Source organism: Cygnus olor, chromosome 6, assembly GCF_009769625.2.
Source record: "Cygnus olor isolate bCygOlo1 chromosome 6, bCygOlo1.pri.v2, whole genome shotgun sequence".
In the NCBI taxonomy this organism is placed as follows: Eukaryota; Metazoa; Chordata; class Aves; order Anseriformes; family Anatidae; genus Cygnus; species Cygnus olor.
In genome coordinates, this window is record NC_049174.1 from 5,887,689 (window position 1) to 5,912,630 (window position 24,942).

At 37.8% G+C, this 24,942-nt stretch overlaps 1 long non-coding RNA gene across 2 annotated transcripts in view; it reads right to left on the reverse strand.

Moving 5' to 3' along the window:
* Positions 1 to 3,629: 3,629 nt before the first annotated feature.
* The window catches only part of LOC121072453, a 48,750-nt gene continuing 27,437 nt past the window's right edge, over positions 3,630 to 24,942 (reverse strand). The window contains exons 2-4 of one of the 2 annotated variants that reach the window (XR_005821224.1): positions 18,520 to 18,582; positions 17,166 to 17,385; positions 3,630 to 3,771 (exon numbers count right to left, since the gene is read on the reverse strand). This is a non-coding gene — a long non-coding RNA (uncharacterized LOC121072453). The remainder of the gene's footprint in view (positions 3,772 to 17,165; positions 17,386 to 18,519; positions 18,583 to 24,942) is intronic. The other variant, XR_005821223.1, reaches the window with a different exon arrangement.

Consider the following 24,942-nt stretch of genomic DNA (forward strand, 5'->3'; position numbering starts at 1 on the left):
TGCCTCAGACCCAGCACTGCCAGCTGGCTGAGGGAAGGGAGTGTCTAGCTCTGCGCTGCTGCAGCCTCACCTCGAGTGCCATGTGCAGTTTCAGGCACCACAGTATAAAAAGGACATCAAGCTACTAGAGAGGTTCCAAAGGAGGGCTACAAAGATGACAAAGGGTCTACAGGACAAGATGCTTGAGGAGTGGCTAAGTGGCTTGGTTTGTTCAGCCCAGAGCAGAGCAGGCTGAGGGGAGGCCTCATGGCAGCCTACAGCTCCCTCACAAAGGGAGCAGAGGAGCAGGTGCTGAGCTCTGCTCTCTGGGGACAGCCACAGGACCTAGGGAATGGCATGGAGCTGGGACAGGGGAGGGTCAGGGTGGGCATTAGGAAAAGGTTCTTCACTGAGAGGATGGTCAGGCACTGGGACAGGCTCCTTGGAGAAGCGGTCATAGCACTGAGTCTGATGGAGTTCAAGAAGCATTTGGACAACACTTCCAGACACAGGGCTTGAATTTTGGGTCGTCCAGTGTGGAGCTAGGAGTTGCATTCAATGATCCTTATGGGTCCCGTCCCACTTGGGATATTCTAGGATTCTATAAATTCATGAACTGATGCTTGAGAACTACTTGGATAGTGTAGCCATGAGTGAGCAAAATTTAAGAATATAGCTCCATATTTAGAGAGATTTAAAACAAAGTCTGAAATCCCTCATGTACATATGTATCACAAAGGAACTAAATTACAGAGCACCATAATTTTTGCTTTTCCCATCCTGAAAACTTAAGTTATCTTAAGTAATATCACTTGGTTATATTAGACTGTATTTTCCTTTATGTATACACCAACACGTGTAACTTACACACCAATACTCTTCTTTTCCCCAAAGTTTGGGATTGTGTCACTCTAGTTTGTATAGATTTTTTTTTCTAATTCAACACATTATATTCTGCTTTACTCACTGTACGCTTGTTGGCTTCATGAAGAATTCCTGAAGGCTTGCTACAAATGAACAGTAAAGATAATAACAAATAAGAATGCTGAGACGGGAGCAGCTTTTCTATCTAGCTTAATAATACAGGTTAAGCTTCATTTCTTTGTGGCCAAACAGATTATTTGTTGAAGTAGTTTAAAAAGGCTTTAATCTAATTTCTGCATGCCTGTTTAGCAGAGCATGGATCATCAGCTCAGTGCCTGGCTAAAAAGATTTTCAGGAAAACATGGAATTCCAGTCTCTGGTATCTATTCAAACAAAAGGGACAGGACTCGTTACTTTAAGTGATTATTATTCACAAAAATCTTAGTTTATAGGATACCTGCAGAAGAAGGTGATACTATTGCAGCTGGATATTCCAACCCCATCTCACTGTAATGTTCTGTCAGACACTAACAAACTTAGGTAAATACGTTTCCTGGAGTGCGCACACCATAAACTAGGCTTTGTCATTGAGCATCTTATTTCAAGTTTGCTGGAAAAAAACTTGTGATAGGAGACTGGTATCAGGAACACTATCAATACTATTTGTGGTACCTTGAAGTTGTTACAGTCATTAATTGCTGTCTGTTAATGGTAATTTAATCCTATGTTGTGCAATGCAGCAACAACTATTTTGTAAAGGTTAATGAAGCCTTTAGGCGATTATGATCTTTACAAAATTCCCTAACCTTTGTATAATAGCTTGTTCCTCTAAAAAATTGCTATTGACAGTACGTGTTTCACTTAGCAGGGAAAATCCCTACCTTTATAACTGCTGGGAGCAGGGATTGAGGCAGACGGTGAAAGAGAGACCAGAGCAAAACACAGTGTTAGGCCTTTTGCAGTATGAAAGCAGGAGAAGCATTCAAAGAAAAACTTCATGAAAATGGATCAGAAGTTCTCTCAGATAATTGCTACGCTAAAATCTGCAGGTAGCATTTGAAAAAGAAATATGAAGTGCTGGTACATCTCGTGGATACAATTCAACAGTGTTATTGCAGGTCTCCCATACATACATGTTGCCATAATAAACATACACATAAAGGGAAGGCTGGAGAAGCAAACTGGGAAGCATGCTCAAAAACATTAAACCTGCCATGGCCATTCCCCTCAGCTGTATGTTTTCTAAATGTGGAGATTTGTAAATTAGTAACCATGGAGAACATCACCAGTCTGGCTTGTTTCTTCTAACCTTGCCCATATATTTCACTCCTTTTGATTCTTAAATAATGATATTTTCTTAAGTAGATTCTTACACTGCTGCTTATAGATTTGGACACGAGTTTGACAATGTGTTTCTCAGTGCATAGGATCAGTGCATACAGATTCAGATTGGACAAATTCATAACATACTGCAATCTCTGTTGGACAGCACTGGTAGAATCTAACAAATACATAAGGACCAAGTGAGCAACATTCATAAGGAGCACAGTTAGAGTTAAGTGGAGACTTTAAACCATTACTCTATATTTAAGAGTTTGTGGACCTTGGCACGGATCAGATACAACACATTCAATTTACTGACAACTTGTTTGTTATACATACTGCCTAGGCACAGAGGCAGTACGCTGCCAGAGCTGCGTGTCTCTATGGCTACTAGTTTCAGATGCAGGATTTGCTGAGTTTTCAGGACCCAGAACAAGGAAGACGCTTGCAGAAAACAGCAGTACGCCCTAGAGAAAACACACCCAACAGCCTTTTTTTTTTTTTAATAAAAAAAACATTAATATAAAATAGCAAGCAGGCTGCACAAGTGGGAAAGATGGTAGTATGCTGTAACCTTTGTACTGAGGAAGCAGATGGAAAATGTTAATAGCCTACGCTATGCAGATTTTCTCATGTGAACTTATGTTCCTCTAAATGCTGATGAACCTGAGCAAGCACCAGGAGGGAGCAGTCTTGAGTCCTATACCCTGGGACATGCTGGTGGCTCAGAACCTCTGGGGCTGGATGCTCAGTGCATACCTGAGTATTGGCCCATTCTCTTCATCATCAGCTGATGCAGACTCTGTAACCACCCTGTCATATATATTCTTTCACTTAGGCAGTCAGTAGTATGCAGAAAAGGAAGTGCCAAATCTGTAAGACCAGCAATTATTTCTTTTTTCAATTGTTCTTTGCTCATGAAAATTACATTTCTTAATAATAATGCAGCAAGATTTTACATCTTACATGATTTAAACAAGTATTTATGACATAATCATAAGATTTATTTCCTACCCAAACTGCCTGAAATGCAGATTCTGACTGTTGTTCTGGGTGTATGGAACTCCTGTAAAATTTCTTTCACAAAACAGAATCCTGGCTAAAGGAGAGAGGAGTGAGCATGCTTTGGCTGCTTAACAGATACTATGTAAAGCAGCTCTTCTTGGCAATGCTCTCATTAACTTTGCCACCTTTGATACATGCCAGACTGAATCTTCCTTAGCTAAGGAATTGCCTTTTTGTTGTCCCATATAATTCATCTCCTACCTTGCTTGTGTTAGAAGAAGCTGCATAATTGAAGACCACTTTATTCCAAGCAGCACTTAGAGCAGCTGTATTTAGAGGAGAAAGGTGGCTGAACCAGGAAAAAAGCTTGGTAAGACAGGAGCTCCGCCTATTTCAAATTCTTTAATTTACAGCTGAGAAGCAGAAAGAGAGTGCAAGTTTTTTGAACACTTATCTCTGCTCACAAGGCAGAGAAACTCTGAGCTGCACAGGCATCCTCTCCAGCCCCTCAACCAATCAGACACTGTGAAAAGGGTTTCAGATCCTACAGCCTTGGGCTCAGCAGGTTGCAGATGTTTTTCTGGGAAGATGATGGGTGAGCTGCAAGAAACAAGATATTCTCACTCTATGTGCTTTATATGTCCACCAAACATTTTGAAAAAACATCTCTTTTTTAAGATTAAGACTATTTGCAAATATAGGGCATGTTCTAACAAAATCTATTGCATACACATATTGTGAGAGCTTATGTTGGTGGCCAAACCTTTCTAAACTATGTAATAAACATGCACAGTTGAAAGCCTTAAAGCCTGCCACTTTTAAGTGTATTACTTTTGCCTAGTGTACTAATCTGCATCTAGAGATCTAATCATTAGATTTTAATCATTAAATATAACTGGTGTTTTCTTTGGAGGGAGGGATATTTTTCTTCTCTTTGTGAGACAAGTTTGCAAAGAGTTAATATCTTTTGTTAAAGAAAATGATAAAGTTAGGACCAAAAAAAAAAAAAGATAATGATGAGCTTTCAGGCATACAAGCTGGCAATAGCAACACTTTTATTGCATGTACTTTTTTAAAGGAAGCTTAAAACTTAAGTAGAGCCCCTGGAAATTACCATAAAAATGGATAAAAATATGAACTATGTTTGATTCAAATAACATTTCCTATATCTAGACTGACAATCAAGAAGCTTCTTAGATATGGCTGTAAGTTCCCTTTTAAGGTAAAATAACCTGCTCAGCACTGATTGCTACTTCATGAAAGCTAGAAACATATTACAAGACAAAATCCTATAATGGTATTTAGTACAAAAATAACATTTTCCATTTAGAAACTGAGTAGAAACTTTCAGAGACTTCACAGTTTTGCATTATATATATGAAATGAAGTTGATACGTGAAACCAGTGAGATATGCAGCTGTACTACAGTAAGCTAACCAATCATACCAGCTAGTTATTTGATTTTAAAATGAGATGAATGCCATGTCTAAGAAGCAAAGGACTTATTGCTGTGTAAGATCTTTAACATCACCAGATCAAGACACTGTATGTGAAAGGTCAAGTTATCTCCTCTAGCAAGATCCAAATCCCTCTCAAAATAAATATATATATTTTAAAAAGTAACACAAAATCCCAATCAACATGGCGTACCAGAATAGCAGCTAAACCCATGGCTGCGTTCAGCTTACAACTGTCCCAAAGATTACTTCTGTGAGAACAGAGGCTATAAGCAGAAGGGGGGCATAAACGAAGAAGTGAGGGCTCAAATGCTATATTGCATAATCATAAACCACATAAGATTCACATTGTCTATTTTTGCAGCACGATGCTGAAAATATCATTGCTACTTCTTCCTTTACCTTTATACCAGCAAATATCAACATCAAAACCAGACCAATCAATCGACAGACAAACCTATGTCCTTTCCACATGACTGTAATCTTGATCTTTTGCTGCTGCTCTTGTTTCAAAGCCCCATGGGTTTTGGTTTGTTTGATCCACTCACAGATCAAGCAAATGGAAGTATCAAAGATCTTAGCTCATCTGCAAAAGCAAGAGAATGAAAGAAGAATGCCCAATACATAATAGCCAAAAAAAAAAAAAAAAAGAGAGAGAGGAATTGTGATAAAGCTGTACATGATTTGAAGATTTTGAGACTGTGTTGGCATGCCTGAACTTCGACAACACCATTTGCCCATAGCTGACGCTATCATATCAATGATCCACAGCTAGGAACTATCAATTCATCATTATCGGGCAAATAAATATCAATTTCTATCAATGGCTATGGATTTGCACCCACCTTTAATTTTGCAAAGAAACACTGACCCTTCATTGCCATGGACAAAAGACAAAAACAAACAGAGCTATTGAAAAAATGGTTTGAATAAAGGTGAGTGAACATACAGCAAGAGAAAGCTGGAGGAAAAAAATATATATATATATATTTTTTTTTAAAGATAGAAGCATCGTAGATAAACTGCAGAAGCAAGAGAAATATGTGGTTTATAAAGCTGCACTTTAAATTTCTCTTATGCTATATTGCTGTCAATCTCAGCCACCTTCCTTTCCAAGCCAGCCCTTTTACTTAGCAGGAGTTGTATTGTGTGCTAAATTCAGCATCTTCTGGCTGAAAATAATTTCAAACTGAACACTATAGTAGAAGATTTTTCCCTCCTCCTCCTCCACCCTATAGCTATTACAGTTCCAGCTCATGTTAGCACTAACTGTGAAAGCCAAAAACGGTTCAACAGGCACAGAGCAGACCTGTCACGGTTTAAGGTTGTGTCTTATTCTCTATTCAGGGGAGAAGACCTGTACTAGCTCTCTACTCTTTTTTATTTTTTATTATTTTAGAAATACCTTTTTTTGTTCACTGGTTAATCCTAGGTAATACCAGACAAAACTTTCTTATTTGGGTTTTGTTTTCTCTCAGTTTACATAGGACATTGAGTTCATTACATGAAAAGACACAGCTAAATGACAAATTACTGATGGCTTCTTTGCCCCTTTACCTTGAACTATGAACAATAAAAACAAGCGTTCTAGACCCAGAGAAGTCCTGGAATAAATCTAATACTTCTACAAAGACTTTTACATAGTTTCTCAAGAGATTTTTTTGTTATTTTTTTCAACAATTGGCTCAACCAAATACACATAGTTTTATGACAGAAAAATGGTCTTAATCATTTTTAATTTTTTTTTTTAAACTTAGGTCAAATTTGCAATACAAAAAGCTCTAAGCTGGTAGCAACACTCAAGAGTTAGTCACCCCCTTCTTTCTATTTCACTGTCTTTATGGAGTTGGTTAACATTTCTTTTTGGCTATGTAATATAAAACGCTAACATTAAGACCTTTAAAAGGTGGTCCATACTGTTACCATATACAATTACGCAGCTGAAGAGTGATCCAGCTTTCCACAGCATTGAGAGAAGCAGCTTTCATCTCTGTCTGGAGCCACTGATGTTCATATTGCTCTTTCTCCTACCCCTGATATCTTTCTACGACATTGCCACCTCTGGGAGGATGATTTTATACTTTTATACTTCTTACATCACACCCCAAACTTTGTTTTTTTGCACACATTCTAGCAAGCCTCCTTCCAGCATGCTAGTCCTATTGCTAATACAATATTTAAGCCTGCTTCCAGAAAGTCAGTTCCACTGGGAATTTCCGTAAGGGATTGTTCTAATGCATACCAGTCACTTTCCCTCTCTGATTCCCTTATGCTTAAACTCCTGTCAGAGTTTAAGAAGTGTTTGGACTGTGCACTTAGTCACATGGTCTAAAGTTTTGGGTATACCTGTGTGGTGCCAGGAGTTGGACTCGACGATCCTTATGGGTCCCTTCCAACTCGGGATATTCTATGATTCTATGATTCATATTTTCTGTCATGATTTATTCTCCAAAAATTGATCGGATTTTGGATCAATTCTCAGAGCATGACAAATGCTTTCTAGATGTGCAGTAACTTGACCTTCAAAAGGTTGGGTTTTTTTCCGTCATCAGTAGCATTACTTGTGTGCCACCAGAGCCACGCTGTTTGATGCTTTCCAGATGCCTAAATGTCCACTATGTATGGTCTGCATTATAGAAAAAGATGAGAAAAAACAATAACAATGGCCACGCTTAGTGGACGAGGAAGCTAAAGTTCATTGAAATCAGAAGAAAGGCATTTATTAACCTTGGCAAGATGTGGATCTCACAGACTGATTAATGGATTAAGTAAGATCATACTAGAAGTGTTTGCACAAGATGATCACTGAGATCAGGCTTTTAAAGTCCCAATCTGTTATTTAGCACAAGCCATCTCTCAAGGCTCACATAAAGTTTGTTTGTACCACTTTGGCTTCGTGATTTGTATGGATTAGGGAATGACTGCCTAGACAAAACAGGCACCTGTTCCTGAACAGTCTGGCTCATAAAAAAAATAGTAATACAGGACATGAAATTCAGCCAGCATAAGATCTGAATAGCTATTACTGTGGCATTGGGGAGCACTAGATTTTAGGGTTTTCCTTAAAGGAAAAGATTTTATCACTCCAAACCCATTATGCAGAACAAAGTTCGGTTTATTTAGATCTTCTTGCTTCTGCTGAATAGTGTGTAAGCAATAATGTACAGCTTCGCTATGTTATAGTCTACCCTAGGATTGACAGGAAAAGAAAAAAAAGTCAGCTAACACTGAAATGAATCAATAATAGCAGAAAGATAAGTGGCGCACAGGTTTTTGTCTTAAAAAGATGCTACAGATGAACACAAAACCTGTTTTAACTGCCATAATGCCAAGAACAGGTGCAACACCCACAGAGGTAAGTGTCTGCAGCAATCTCCTCCCCCAGTTACAGGCCAGCTCTTCTGTTCGGCACACCTCCATAAAAGATCAAAACCATAGGCTGAAAGGTAGCAGCAAGAAATTGGACTTCACATCTCAAAAACACATCGCTAACCAGGCACACCAGCCTGACTTTCTCAAATGTCTTTGAAATGTTTGCCTGGAAGCCAGTAGAGAAAATCTAAGTTTCCCACAGCACAGAAATTTTTAATTATTACTATTTTTCCCCCAAATGTTGTGTTTCAAAGTGGTATGTATAAAAGCCTTAGATCTGGGAGTTTGACATTTTAATTTATGTTTAGAAATGTAAGTTATTCAGGAAAATAATGAGAGAAGTTCAGACTTGGAACAAAATCGAGGTGCAACTGACGTGTAGCACAAAAGTCCCAAAAGTGCAGGTTTGCCGTAAGCTAGATCAAAAAAATAAATAAAATAAAAAAAAAAATGGCAATTTTACACTGAGATCAGGACACAGGAAGCACAGTGAGTGATCATCAGGAGCACATCTCAATCCTGCTTTCATGGCCTCTCGTGACACTAGCTATATAAGTGACTTAAGAAAAAAGTGATGCATCATCCCTCTGTACTGATTTCAGCCTAAACACCTGTATTACATTTCAAAGTAGCTCCAGTTTCTGAGATGATAGGTGGAATCAGTGAATAGCACTTGTCTGGTATGTGCTTGCACAATTCAGGAATCTCAACTGATTTTAATCCTTGCTGAACCAAAGGCATTTTAGCTAGCCTTTAATTAACAGATTTATAACTTACGCTATTATTCTATAGAAAACAAACAAAACAAAACAAAAAAACTTTTTGACCACACAATCTGTCTTTACTCCTATTTTCAAAGTCCTACTCAGTTCCTCATGAGAAAATTTGTATGGGATTTTGGAGCTGTGTAGATATGTTCCCCTGGCTCCCCTCTCAGGAACGGAGATAGCAGCAAGCTGTCAGCCATGCAGTCCTCTCCTGTCACACGCTACCAGTTCTGACCAGCTCATACTGTATTTTTTGTTACAATGCACTTCCCTGTCCACTCATTTCTGTGCTCCATATGTCCATACATTTCGCTCATGTGCCCATAATGCTCAGGTATAAAAACAGCATACATAAAACTATGATCTGATTTTTGCTAGACAGTATTTTGGCATTTCACCATTGCTGTGCTAGCTCATGAAACCCAAAACAATATTATAAAAATAAATCACTTTGTCAGAAACAAACTCTTAGTAGGTACATATAAATATATAACCACTCCATAATTATTATCTGGGTTAACAATATTTGTCAGCACTTGTACTGCAGCTACCATGCATAAAAAGGAATTTCTTGGACTGGAAAAGATGGGCAGAACATGCATCCCTGAAACGCAGGCTATATTCTCTGCTCTCCGAGAGTCTAAAAGGCAGCTGGGACAAACCATCTGAGTTTAACTCCTGTCTACACCTCCCCCCCCACACCACTACATGGACAGACAAATACTCCAACTAGCACAAATACACACTAGATTTCAGTTTCAGTTTCCAAAGTGATAGACGATGCTGCATAAGTTAGTATTCAAAACTTGGTGGTAACAGGGAATGTTACCAGTACAACACCAAACATAAATTAGAGATGTTTCAAGAGAGAATCCACAGTTTCTAGCTCCTCCCCGGTGAATCAACAAAGATAGAGCACAGCAAATAAGTTAGCTAAAAGCAAAGTACTCTTCCAACTCACTGTCAAAACAACATTGCCTGGATGAATCTTCCTCGCCCTGCTAGATTTTCACCACCAATCAGTACTTCATCATTTTGTCAACATTTGAAGCATTGTCATTTTAAATTATACTATAGTCACAAAGAAAGTACCTGGTGTGTCCAAATGATGAACCACCAACTCCTGCCAAAAACAATAAAGCAGGAACACTTATTTTCTGCTGGGTAAACCACTTCATTTCTGCATTACAGAAGAGCTCTTTCAGAGCTGAAAAATAGCACGCTACTGCCTTAGAAACATTTGCAGTCCTGAAAATCTTTCCCCTCCCCTTGCTATGCTCTGCCTTGCTCAACCAGGTTTAAAAACGGGACAGGAGCAGAAACAGCTGGAACTTTTTAATCTGTTTTTTCCAGCACTCCTTCCTAATCATTTGTGAGCATTGCATATGTACCTCAAAGGATTCTGTATTGCCCTATCTGCAGAAATGTTACACATTACACAGACTGTGGAAATAGGCCGGTGCTTGTCTCATCATTTTGCTGAACATTTGAGAGAGGCCTGGAACAGCAGCAGCCCATCAGTTCTTGGATGAAATAAACAACACGTCATTAGAAATAGACTCCGCACCAAGGATGCTTTAAAGTGAGCAATGGGCAAAGGCTGCAGGACACATGCATGAAGGGCAGGTAAAGAGCAGGATTTTATCAAAGGGCATAAGATCTTAGAGGCATATTTTAGGGCTAGATTGAAGAAAAAAAAAAAAAAAAGAAAAAGAAAGAAAGAATGGAAACATTTAAATGTCCCTTTACATAAGTGCAAATTGAAATGAAATGCATGAAAATTTGCAAGCGCCAAACGATTTTACAGGCATTGCTACAGGATTTTATTTCATCCAGGTGGCTTTCTTTACTGTCTGAACATGCAGCATCACCCTGAATTATTTTGTTTTTTAAAACACTGCTAAAGTGTTTTTGTTTATTTTTCATGCACTTTTAAGTCACCCTTCACCACACAGCTAGAGATTTTCCATGTGTTGCAAGCAGTTGTTAATTCCAAAGGCGTTTGTAGCCTGCATCCCTGCACATGAGCCTGGCAAAAGCACCCACTGAGAAGGGAGCATCCTCTCATCCTACACCTGGATTCCTCGCTCAGTGCTGGATGCCTGAAAAAAATCAAGCTGCCTTTGTAGCTTGCTATTTCTACAGCATGTTTTGGCTCCCGATGCTTAATGTATAAGTCAAAGGTTTCTTTCCTTGAGGAGCACTGCCACAAGCTCTCATCTTTCTTGGGGAACACCAGTTCAGATATTTGGACAAGTGTATTTCAAATGAAGGAAAGAAAGTGAGAAGAACCCTAACCCTAATTCTAGGCAAAAGCCTAGAATTCAAGATTTTTAAAAAAGCTAATCACAAGAAACATGTTTCCACACAAAACTGGCTATCTGGATTTTGAACAAAGTTGACTTTTTTTTTTTTTTGTTTTTGTTATTTTATGCAATTACTACCTTCTTGTGACACTAACTTTAGCAGTGAAGTTTGTACATGGTCTCTTCCAGCTAGGGCTGTTGACCATATGATGATCTTTCCTCTCTGTATAAAAACCCAGTGTAGATAACTTAGAAAATATCTCTGAAGCTCTTTGATAAAGGTCTCATTTTTACCATGCACTCTTGAACCTGCTGCATTCAGTCAGCATAGATACCACTAAGTACCATTGAGAAAACATGAAAGCAAGCTATCTAGCAAGCCTGTGCTTGGATTTCAATGTGTTGTGAGGTCTGCAAAGAGATGGTCATGAAAAGTACTTTGTATTTCTGAATAGAAATTTAAGCCACTTAAAAATAATAAGCAATAATGAGTATTGGTTTTGGACATGCCAACAAAAATACAGTATTCTTTCACATGCTTAGGCTCCCTTTTAAAAATCGTGGAGATTTTTTATGACGTTTTGGGACAGCTGGAAGATGATGACCATTTTAGGATTTAATTAGAAACATATTCAAGTAGTGCTATTCCACTTGACAAATGCTTTTGTATATTACCTATTAAACCAATTCTTAAGCTAACTCTAAGTATGTTTTCCTGAAAGGCATATTAGTCCCTTACTAAGAAAATATGGAATAAGACAATCCAAACAAAGCCCTTGCAAAACACCAGGTGTAAATATTTTTAGATGAAACACTAAGTGATAGCACTATGTCAATAATCCTTCAGTTCTTAATGTTTATGTATTTATTTTTTATTTTGTTTGTATAATCAGGAGATAAGCTATATGAAAGAACCAGCTTACATAAAGCTACTTGGGTGGAACACTTCAGCAAAACCTTTGGCTCTTCAGTGGAAGAACTGTTGAATCTAATACAGTTATTTGACCATAGCAATGTCAATTTTAGTCCCTGCACCAACACATGTCCAAATAATCATTTTTTCAACAGTATACTATTCCAAGAACTCAAAGTTCCTCTTAGGAGGGAATCCAGGAAGGCTGTTAATTTTGGTGAAATGTTAATGCCATATTAGCAAGGACAGATACTGTAATATATTTTTGGTAATTTTAAGTGAACTAGAAGCGCACTGCCCTCTCTTTAGGAGGCTGAATCAATGTAAATTGGAGAAACAGTGACCTGATTTAGATGGATATTTATGCCGACAGCATTGTTAGTACTACTTCTTAAGGAAAGCTCATGCAAGATTTAAATAAATTTGACTACTATTTCGTAGGATTTTCTATTTCATTGGATGGCATGGGGGAGATGTACTTTTTTTTCTTCCAGACCAAATTCCTCTCTTATTCAAGATCTTAGAAGATGTTCTGATGGAAACAAATTTCATCTTGCAAGAGCCTTTTGGGAAAGTCAAACTAGAGTCAAATGTCTATGAAAAAGCATTCCTGTTTTTCACTGGCTTCACTGGAAAATAAGACCAAAGTGCCCATGAATTTTCCAAAGGAGATAGTCAAAACTAATAGCCAAGAGTAACTATTGATTTATGTTTTGTATTTGTTGTCTTTCAGAGCATGAATGATCACCTGCAGAGGAAAAAATATTGTCCGCTGCTCAGAATTCATTATTTTTCTCCTCCACAGCATGAATAGGTGCAATTTTTCTTAAATGAATTTTTAAGAAAAAGCAGAATTTTTAAAGCAGAAATTTAACTTTCCCGCTCAAGCTGAATGCATAAATAAGGTTTTCCTGTGAAAAGTCTCCATATATGTAAACAGACAGCAACCTAGTAATAAGCATATCTGTGACTTCCTGAAGTTTGAATGCATTACCAAACTCTCTCTATATTTTTCATTTTCTAAATTTAAAGGTTTTTTATATATAAACAAGTAAAATATTAGGTTTTTAAGACTGATAAAGATTTCCATAGAGAACAGCTTTTGATACAGAAGCCTAATTTGAGAAATTTCTGATCAGGTTTAAACAATTATCCATTAACAGATTCTTTTGCATTCAAATACAAATATGATGTCAGTTTCAATGCCACCAAAACTGATTGCAACTCAGCAGGAAGAAACAAAAATGTCACAATACCTATTGGCTTGCTTGGGGAAAAAAAAAATCATACCAAGTTCAGTATATATTTATAGCTAATTGTCCTGGTTTCAGTTAGGACAGAGTTAATTTTCCTCCTAGTAGCTGGTAGGGTGCTATGTTTTGGATTAGAATGAGAAGAGCGCTGATAACATGCTGGATGTTTTAATTGTTGTAGAGCAGTGCTTACACCAAGCCAAGGACTTTTCAGCTTCTCTCTCTGTCCTGCTAGCGAGCAGGCTAGGGATGCAGCAGGAGCTGGGAGGGGACAGACCCAGGACAGCTGACCCAAACTGGCCAAAGGGGTATTCCATACCATCTGACGTCATGCTGAACAATATATAGGGGTGGCTAGCCGGCGTGGAGGGGGGGCCGGCTGCTCGGGGATAGGCTGGGCATCAGTCAACGGGTGGTGAGCAATTGCATTGTGCATCGCTTATTTTGTACACATTATTACTATTAATACTATTATTATTATTATTATTTTTCCTGTCTTAATAAACTGTCTTTATCTCAACTCACAGGCTTCACTTTCCTGTTTCTCTCCCCCATCCTGGAGAGGGAGGGGGGAGGGTGAGCAAACGGCTGTGTGGTGTTTGGCTGCCAGCCGGGCCAAACCACAACAGTCCATTTGGCGCCCAATGTGGGGCCCAAAGGGTTGAGATATCGACAGATTTGACCAGAGTGTGTTAAACTAAAATTGGTATAAGTATTCGACCTGCTTAATAGTTGCTAGTCACAATGTTGATTGCCTTAATCTCAAGTCTGCTGTGCCTGTTTCCCAAATTGAGTTTTATAGCAAGTTACTTTCTGTATGTGCTCCTTGTCGCGCTGTTTATCCTTTCCGGGCCCTGGTTTAAGATTGTTATGGTACTGTGTGGTGTAACGATGGCTTATGAAATGATGAGATTTCTGGTCATGACTCTAACCTGGTATTTGTACTCAGCACTGTCGTCGACTCTATACTTCGGAAACCATATCTCGGAAACTATTAGCAATTACACCTATTGCCTTTTTCATCAGGGAGTCAATCTGTGGAGGGGACAGGGGAAGATATTTTTTCCTACCTGTTCACTCTCCCTTCCTCCTTCACCACCCTCTTATCCCCCGAGCTAGTTACGGTAGCTCTCCAAGATGTTGAATATCCTTGGGATACTCAGACCAGCATGTTCTTGTTGTTATGTCTCCTGAATGCGCTTCAGGTTTTGTTTAAGGTTAAACAACTACTTAGGAATCTCATCTGGAGATCTGTCTTGAGGCGGGATAGTTGCGAGTGGCAGGGAGTGTGGGAGGATATGGGCAGGTTTCTAGAGCAGTGGGCACCTCCAGTGTTTTGGACATTCACCCCTGAACAACTGCAAAATCCTAAAAAACTGGTAGAATGCTTGAAAAAAAGGTGTCATGACTCTGGCAGTTCCAAAGTGACACAAATCACTGTGGCGTGCTGGGGTCTGGCTTGTGCCTATCGAGCTGCAATTGATGCTACTATCAACCTAGTGACAGACCCTGCGGCCGTTCCAGCTCCAGCTCCCGCAGCCGTTCCAGCTCCAGCTCCCGCAGCCGTTCCAGCCCCTGCAGCTGCTCCCACTCCTGCGGCTGGCTCAGAGAAACTAACTGTAGCAGTGCAAGTTGCCTCTGCAGAGGGTATTCCAACCCCTGTGGCAGACCCTGTAGCTGGGTCGGAGAAACGAACTGTAGCAGTGCAAGTTGCCCCTGTAGACAAGGTGAAAAAATGGTATAGAAACTCAGGTCATTTAGAACACAGAAAGTCTTCTGCTAAGTCTGGGTGTGGAGAAGACGAGGCTGGGCCATCAAATGTGCAGGAGGATGAAGATGAGGATGTCGAAAAATCAACAGTAACTACCCGAACCCTATACCAGCGTGAGCTACGAGATTTTTTTTCTTCCCCAAATGTGGCTATCAAAGCCAGAATGAGCATTTCACTATCCAGCCAGTATCAGAGTATTAAGACATGCAATGATTTTATATTTTGCTGTGCCTCTTACATAGCGGAGAGGATGAATGCTGCAACAGGCCTAAAAGGAAAATTTCAGAGTTCATAAATATTAAGCAGTATTAAAGCAGTGCAGGAGAGTGCACAGTATTTCAAATTTAAGCCCCAGTAGAATTCACTCCATTTTTAGTGTCTTTTCCTACCTTTCTCACTTTCCGCGTTCACCTTAGTTTGTGTATCAGGGATCTGCATTACAAAATGCTTGGTCTGGCTTACCAGGCAATTTATGCAGACTACTTTTGAGGGGGAGGGGAAGAAAGAAAGAAAAAAATGAGCACAGTGAAATTTAAGTTTCAAATTCTAATTCAAGTAATGCCTGCTAGCTAGTCCATTAACATTTTCAAACTTGACAAGGTACTCCTGCTTCTACAGAGCACTAGGATTGATTTAACTCCGTGGACTGGACTGGTATTCACAATTCACTCAAATTCATTCTACAGGTACGACTGGCACGCTAGATTTAGTATCTTCAGATAAAAGCGGAGAGCAAACGATTTTTATTGTTGCTATAACCATTACACCACTGCCATTTTTTTATTACAACCCTGTCTACTTAGCTGAGGAGCAGAGTTTATAGAAAAGAATAATTGGATTCTCGCTCATGACCAAGTGGACTTGCCTTTAAAGTGTTAATACGTCTGTACAAAAGTGATGTAAAATGGAAATATCCTTCATTTTTGTGTTCAGAAGGCCTTTGGAACCAAAAGGCCATGGGTATTCACAAGCTATAAATATGAAGAGGTTTTAAAAGCCTCAGAAGTACCTACAGCCAGGTGGTTAGAGTAATTTGAGTTGGGCAGTCACCACTGGAGGGTCAGCAAAGCAGCACAATGCATTATTCCCATCGCCTTCTTAAACTGTAGGGCAAGTCCTTTCTTGCTATAAATTGTCACAAGGTGTTTACCAGCCATTAACTTAAAAGTGGCTCTAATTTCTCAGCTTGTAATTAGGGATCCTGACTAAACCTGATCGGGCATCATCCTGTCAGCTGTCTCATATTAGTGATGCAAGGCACCTCTCCCTCTCTCCCAGTCATGACAATTCATTAGTTCTGCTGTTGGAGAGCAGCTGTACCATTTGAGATACAATTTATTCAGATTCCCTCAAAATTGTTGCTGAAACATGGGAAGATAAGTGATTTGATGAGGTTATGTATTTACTGTCAGATAACATTATGGGTTGGATGTGTGGCTAGAAATGATAGGAGATTGTTTTGTCAGAAATATGGGCCTTTTTAAGGCAAGATTAAGGTAGATGAGGGAAAGGACAAAATGCTTTAACATGTCAGGCATGTCTCACACTGTTATCTGTAAAACACTCCCAAAAAAATATCCTGTCAGGATCATGAAAGTTTTACCTTCGTCCCAGTTTACTGACATATTTTGTAAAGCATCTAGTTTAGTAATAAACACAAGCAAAACCATATTTGTTCAAAATAAGAAAATATACAATGTTCTGCTTGATTAACAAGTGGGGCGTGTGTGTGTGTGTAATGCGTGAATTTCAAACTAACTTAAATGCCAAGCCAAAAATGATGAATCGAGAATTTAAGTATTTAACTTGTGCTCTGAGAAATAACATCAACTTACCTCCTCTGAGTAGACCTGAAACAAATCCTCAATGCTTAGAAAATCCCTAAATTTAACTCGTGGGTGTTTTTTAACCCCAGCAGCAACACTCACTGAGGTACATGGCAAGGTAAAGCCAGCTCAGTCAGAAAGCCAGTTCTCCTAACCATCCCACTTTCATGAATATTCAGTTTCCAAATTCAAATTAAAAATGTACCCAAATAATAGACTTTGGGGGTCAGACCCTGTAGGTCCTTTGGCTGCTATTCTGTCTTTGACAGTAGCCAAGGGAGGGTGCCAGGGAGGAGGAGCACAAGAACAGGGTAAGTATACAGTCATACCTGCCAGGAAAATCATTCAGCTTGCATCAGTCTGAAGCTAAGGAACTCCTTGAGCTTCAGGTGGTGTTTTTGCATTTAATGGCTCTCAGTCAATTTTTCTTCTGGGAAAATGACTGTTATTCACGTAATTTTGCTTCATGAAAAGAACATATTTCATTGAAAGTTGCTTCCTTGTGTTCACTTTGAACTCTGCAAATATTTACGTTGGCCAACTTTGTTCCTGTACAAAAAACCAACAGGGAACATGTCACACATGACAGACATCAGTAGAAATTCAATGTCGCTTATTAATGCACTTGAGAGATTTTCAAATATACATTTCCCATGAAAAGTCAAAAGAGGTCTACCTTCCTCAGTTGCTGTCTCAGTGACAGTTTTTACCTGTAGTAAACTATACATTTAAGTACCATTTCAGATATTTACTCAGATCTGAAATAAGAAATTATTCCAGATTATTTTTTGCATTTCTTTCATAGTATATACATTCTGACTTGCTTCTGATGCCTGTGATTAACTAACTCCAGATACTCGGTTGCTTACAATGGCAATTTTTCATATGGATTTGACTTAGACATTTCCCCAGCTTTAGCATCCAAATATTGGATGCTATCAGTGTACACATTGAGTACAGCAATATATTTTCCCAACCACAAAATGTCATCAGCACTGACAACCCCGTCATGGTCTTAAATCCAATATCCTGTGGCCTCACTGACTTCTGCATTTTAATTTGCTGTCCCAGTGCACAGTAATTTCTGGTTATCTGTGTCATAGTCTTAAGCACATCTCAAGATGAAATGTTGACAGGTTGTCATGTTTGTTAAGAACAGGTGCTCTGACTATGGTTTTTTTTTTTTTTTTTTTTTTTTTTTTTTTTTCCTTTCTCTAGCTACACTTTGAAATTGGGTACTCTGCATGTGAAAGTAACCTCTGGCCATCCGCAACATGTAGATCCTTTTATCCTCAATTTATACATACATGCACAAACATTAATTTTAATCAGGAAAAGCTAAGATGAAATACCAGTGAAGGAAGACTTGTTAGGCATGACATTTCATTTATAGATACAGCTGAGAAGATTAACATCTGAGCCAGCAGCCTGTCCTTTACTACCTTCAGCTACCCAGAAATGAAACGTCACATATGACAACTCATTCCTCACTGCTCCTGAGAAATTCTCACTGCCATTTCTTTCTGTCTCCCTAGACTCTATCTCCCTACACAATAATATTAATTAAACAACAAATCCAGAGAGTTCTAAAGAAGAAAACATGCACAATTGCTTTCAGGGCATGCATATATTTGTATATTTTATTCTGATTAATGTTTTAAATGTCTTTAATGTGTGACTTACATGAAATAAGGTTAGTTCCTTCGGACTCTGCTTCTGGAAAATCTTCAGAACAAATGAACGTACCTATAAACAAACACACTTGGGCAGCAGGACTAGAGAAAGAGAAGAGAAAGAGAAAATGGGAGAAGAGGAAGAATATAGGTGGAAGCCCAAGGGGATTTGTTTGCAGACATCAATGCCAGAATGATTACTCTACAACTGAGTTAGGAACTAATCTGAGTCCAGGATCCCTTTTATTCTCAAAGCTCTCTATTCACACTGTTAAATTAACTTCTTACTACTAACATAAAGTACGAAAATAAACTTTCCAAAGGAAAAAATGAATTATATATAATGTAGAACACATGGAAGTGAAGAAAAAATCATTTTATTTTAATGTCTGTTTAAACAGGGTGATATCTTCTAATTTTTCAGGTGAGTCTAACTGATCAAAACACATTGTCCAAATTCCCTAACATATAGCCATATCCTAACAGCTTTTATTCAAGCAATAGGTTAGAAGGAAAGCAAACCTTAAGTAGATTTCTATGAGTCAAAATTAAAATATAGACAAAGTAATGTAATAATGCTTGGGTGTGTGATGCAGAAAAGGAAAAATGAAAATGTTTTTTCCCATGAATGTAAATAGATGCATCACAATAGTTTTAGTACTGTATTATATTTACAATAACAACCTTTCTGTAAGTGCAGAATTCAAATGAATTTTTACAAAAAAACTAGCAAAAGGATATTTTGCATGTCCTAGATGATCCACGGGGATAACAGTAATTCTATATCAACACAGTGCTATCCCAGTATTCAGAGCATCTCCCTGGCTTCACAGGTGCATTGCACACAGTAAGATTGGCAGGCAAAACAAAACGTTATTACTCATATAGATGATTTGCATCACTTATGACACTTATGAAATTCAGAGGTGTTGGTTATATTTGTTCAGGCCCTATTTGAAGGCACTGTCCAAAAGGCAGCAAGAAAATCCAGCTTATTCAAATATTACTCATTAGCACAACACAGCAAATAGTAAGGCGGCTACCCCTGCCTTCATCAAATGATATTTCTTACAGCATTTTATCTAAATATTTCACTAAACATTGTTCAGCTGCTTAGAACGCATTAGTAACATAAGACAACTTGACATCTCTTACATTTTTCATGAGGGGTAGTTTCACAGAAGTCTAGCTAGACTTAGGAAGCATTATTATAGAAAAATCACTGGAGAATGAATTGTTTACAGCGACAATGGGTTTCTTGAGCTTTTCTGTCTGAGAAGATGCATTGGCTGTGATCACCAGGTATTTTAGCACAGAGCTTTTTCTTTCCCCACTCAAGTACATTCTTTCTGGAACTCCGAAATGTCAGACAATTGGCAGATACACTTTACATTTGCCTCATTTCTTCCTACTGAAATTGTCTTTGCTAACAAAAGAGAAACTCAAAGCCAGTTTTTCCCACTAGGAGTATTTGTCATCTCTTCATGTTCATTGTGTTTGGAAAATTCAGGGTAAAGACTCTGACTGACACCCAGGTTGCTTTGCCATGAAAATCTCATAGCTTATTTGCGATGCCTATCATGCTGAGCAGAAAAACAGGTGCTTGTGCTGAAACAGAGGGTGTGTGTGTACAGGAGTCAACATCTCTCTATAGAATTAGAGAGAAGAAAAATGGTGATTCTAAGGAAGCACTATTGACACTGGGAAACCATAAGACAACACTTTAAAGAAAATTAATTACTAATATTGTCCACTATTAAGTCTTCTACCATACTATTAGCACAGCAAAAGCATGTGATGAAGTAATGCTTTTGAATATCCTATTTCTGCAGCAATTTTAGTATATAGGCAACATTTAATTAATTTTCAGGGGACATGATCTAGATGGACCAGCACATCTTCAAAAGTCAGACTAACACCAACAAGGTCTGATATTAGATAGCAGAAAGCTTTTTTTTTTTTCTTTTTTTTCCCCCCTTCTCCTTTTGAAGAAACACCTGGAAATTAAATGCAAAAAGCCAACTTTTTGGGTAGTTGTCTAGGTTGCAGGGAGATTTCCTGTCCACACATTTTTAGACATTGATAAATTCATGGAGGGAGTTTTAACTAAAATGGACTTCTGCTCTGCTGAAGAAAGACAAATACACACCAAATTTTATGCCTGTTAGATATTGAACTGTATTTACACACTCTAGGAAACACTTAAATATTATTGGAAAAAAAATAAAGCCGCCTGCTCTGAAATTAGTGCCAGGCAATGTGCTGCTATTGCAGCTGACACCTGCCAAGCCCATCTTCATGTATTCCATTGCATGAGCATGAGACCAATACCATGGTCTGAGGGTATAGGTAAAGGTCACAATTCTATACATCCAGTCTGAGTTATCACCATGCATTAAGAAGCAGCTAAGTTCATGCCTTTCTATGATGTTATAATCTCAGGAACATTTGAAATTTAGAGGCTGTGAGAGTCCTGAGGAATTTTTACTGTTTTGGAAGAATAAATCAAGATTACACTAATTTTCTGCACACACATACCCCACCCCTTAACAAGCTTGTAATTGCTTCCATGCACTAAACATTAACCTCAGGGCTTCAAGAACAGTCACTACGCCAACACATCAAAAGAAACAGAAAATCTATAGAATGGGAAATTTACTATGATTTGAAGACCTTGCATCAAGACACCCTCATCAAAAAAGGCAAATGCAATTATTTAAAACTTACTTCCATGCTCACTTCCCAGTTCCATGGGACGTCATCTTTGCAACTCTGAGATTCCATTTTTAATCACACTGCAGACCAACTCCTTCCTCTCTCTCTCAAGCAAGCAATTAGTCACCATTTACTTCTATTATTTACTTCTAAAAGGGGAAAAGCTCACCTTCAACTTTTATCCCTAAGCCATGCTGAGACACTTTTAAAGTTACCTAGTTGCAAACTGGGTTATTTCTACAGCTTCTTTCATGTAAGAATTGTAAAGAACTTCAATAAACAATTCCATTTAAAATGGCTAATCAAGCCATCAAGTCTTATAAGATGCAGATGGTCTTCTCATTCCTGCTGTAGACTTGCTGAGCAATTGTGGGGAAATTATTTCAGTTCATTGTGCTTTGGTTCTCTATTCATTAAACTGATAACAATAATTCCTTTCTCTGACCTTTTGTAACACTTGCTCTGAAGCCTATTGTAAATTTTACTGTGCACATACTGTCTCTTATTATGTATAAATTTGGTATTTATTAAAATAAAACCTTGATTTCAGTTGGGACCTCAAAAAACAACTATAGAAGAAATAACTATTATACAGACATTTCAGCTAGAAAAAATGATTATGCTATTTTTTCCTCCTAAAATACAATGCTTCAACAGTGAAGTTAAGATGAACAATCTAACACACATTTTCATCCCCTACTTTGTAATGCCACATCATCTTGCAGCTATCCAATATTAAAACGGGGAAATCTCTCCCCTAATACAAGATATTACTTCTAGCAACCAAGGTAACATTGATTAACTCATGCATCCTTTCTAAGCCCTTAAAATTTTATAGGCTATGCAAGTTATTTTTAATACAATACTGAATAAAGGGACTTGTGATATATGAATATTACCAAGCCTTTAAAACAAAGCCTGTAGTGAGTGAATATTAAATGTGGTCTACTATTACATCAGAATAGATATGCTTAAAAAAAATAATTAAAAAAATGCCACAGGCAGAAGGACGGTCTACTTAATCCAGAGACATAAAATCAAAGGGAATATTAGAAGTGAAAGTAAAGTTTCCTATCTGTGCTTAGAGGTGCACAGCACAATTTCAGACAGATGACAACATTCATGGATAGGCTGCTAGAGACAATTTTTTGATGCCTTCCCTTTCTGATTATTTGGATGCTAATGGTAAATACTAGTGCTTTCTAGGATCAGTCAAATTATTTTCAGAACAGATTTTCACCATGGACAGTATTTGATATACATCAAGGAATGAACAAGGCTGATGGTATGCCCTAGATTAATCTGTTGTCTTTGCGCAATTAATTTTACTGTATTACAGACTCAGCATTATACAGAAGGCCATTGGAGAGCTACAGACATGGTGGTAAATTCCAGTGGATTATATGCTTGGCTTTGCACTGCTGGAGAAAAAAGAAGATCATCTCAACAGAAGTCATGTCCTAATTTCACAAGTAATCAGGATTGGAGAAGTCACTGTTTCTGAAAGTAGTCTTTTTCCTGCCCTACACTTTTAGGGTAAATAAGGAAAATTTTCTTTTTTTCCTCCCCCTCTTTCACGTAAAATAGACTAATTTTCCTCATTTCCTACAATGCTCCTGTTTGCACCCTTCACTGAATTTAGGCTTCCTAGATATGAAAGGCTTTCTGAGCACATCCACAGCTGTCAAAACATGAAAACAGCTTCAGTAATTTTTTTTTTAATTTACTGTAAACTAATTTAATAAATTAAATTAATTTACAGTAAATTAAAGTAAATTGATTTTTAATTCATTTTTAAAAAATTGTTTAATAAGTAGAAATCTTTTCTATGATTGTTTTTGTTAAGGATAAAATAATAGATAAATATTAAAAAAAATAGACCAAAGGGACAGATAGGTTGCAGTGCTTGCTATGACAATGATGGCTTGTACCATGCAATTTCTAAATGCAGGTTTCCAGTTTCATAGTGCTTTAAAACTTTGTTTTAAATTCCCCAAAACTGAAGTTTCACTGAAAAGTTAACTATTTTTGTTGTAACCAGCCAGATAGAGTTTTGAGAGGAGAGAAAATGGATTTGAATTTGAGGAATTTCTAATTCTGAGATAACACTTTTGTATCTCTAATATTTAGTTTTGAAAATTAAAGGTTTTTTTTTTGTTATATGAGCATCTCAAAGTTTGTCTACAATCACATTGTAGCTTAGAAACCTATTAGAAAGGCTTAGTCTTTTTGATATTTTAGTATAATAAAGTTCATTAATGTAACAGTAGTGAGTCACCTAGCTTTATATGACTACTCAGTGTCTTCAGTACCAATCTCCAACAGACTGCAGAGTAATAAAATTCATAAGCTGGAAAGATCTGCAAATTATCAAAACAAAAATATCAAGGACAGTTTCTACAGAGTTGAAAATATAAAACACAATATAAGATTGTCTTTTGGAAAAAAATAATAAAAACAAGCTAATGAATTTGAGATGAAAATCTTTATTCAAAGATGAGACGCTGGGGAACTAATATATCTGCTTACATCTATACATTTCTATTATTAGTTACATAAATAATTGCAGTCCATATTACTGCTAGATCCCCTATATCAGGCAAAATGTAAAGATCATGCAAATTAGAAATTGCCCAGAGTAAAACAAATCTATATATTTAAAACCATGTTGCCACCTAGGGAAAAGTCATGCAAGCATCTCTATCTCCACATATTCCACCCACCTTGACTAGCTCTTCTCTTCTCTACCTGAAACACTTCTTGTCTAATGAATTTCTAAGAGGTAAAAACAACAAAAAAAAATCCACTGGATAAATTGTGAAGCACACATTTATATTCCGGCTAATTAAGGGAAACACCCCTCTACCAATATTAAGAAGTAGCAAGTAAACAGATCTTTTATTTAGGCTGGCTGCCATGGTAAATGCAAAGACCTGGGAGACACAAGCATGGGCAGAAGAGGGCTCAGAATACATGAAAGAACTTCAGCTTTCAGGTACGAACCCGTGGAAGCCTTCAGGAAAAACACCACCACACACAGCCAAAGATGTAAATTAGTAGACAACTAAGCAAATTAGGGGGGGAAAAAAACTAGTACATTGGGAACACAGTGGCCAGAGAGAAAAGGTCTCCTGAAAATAGTTTTTTGGCAGAAGGAAGATGTTATGAAAGCAAGCAAGAAAAGATCTGATGTGGAGATTGACAGCTAATTAGACAAACTTGTAAATCGATGTGACGGCAAAGAATGTTATTGTGATTTTACACCGTATTAATAAAGATTTCGTTCTGTGGACAGAGCTAATTAAATGTCTTTCATTGAATGGTGTTGGGCCCAAATTTACCATATGTACAAGCCTGACACAACCCAGAAAGATACAAACTGGAAGGAGTTCTGGGCAGGGGGAGTAGGGAGAAGAAGGGGAGGGCATTGCCAAGTATATGTGAAGAAACATTTGAACAACAAAATTAATGAGGGAATTGGACAAGATGACTTCCTGAAGTCCCTTCCCAGCTCAACCATTCTTATTCCACAATTGTGCAATTGTTCAGATGGTTTAAGACACAAATAATGTAAATCACAGGTGAGACAGTCTATTTAACACACTAGAAGAACAGTATTTCACATAGGAGTAAAACAGACTGGGAAAAATAAAGATGATATTTGTACGAATTAATGCAATACAGATAAAGGACCGTGTATCAGTAAGATTGGTTCCAT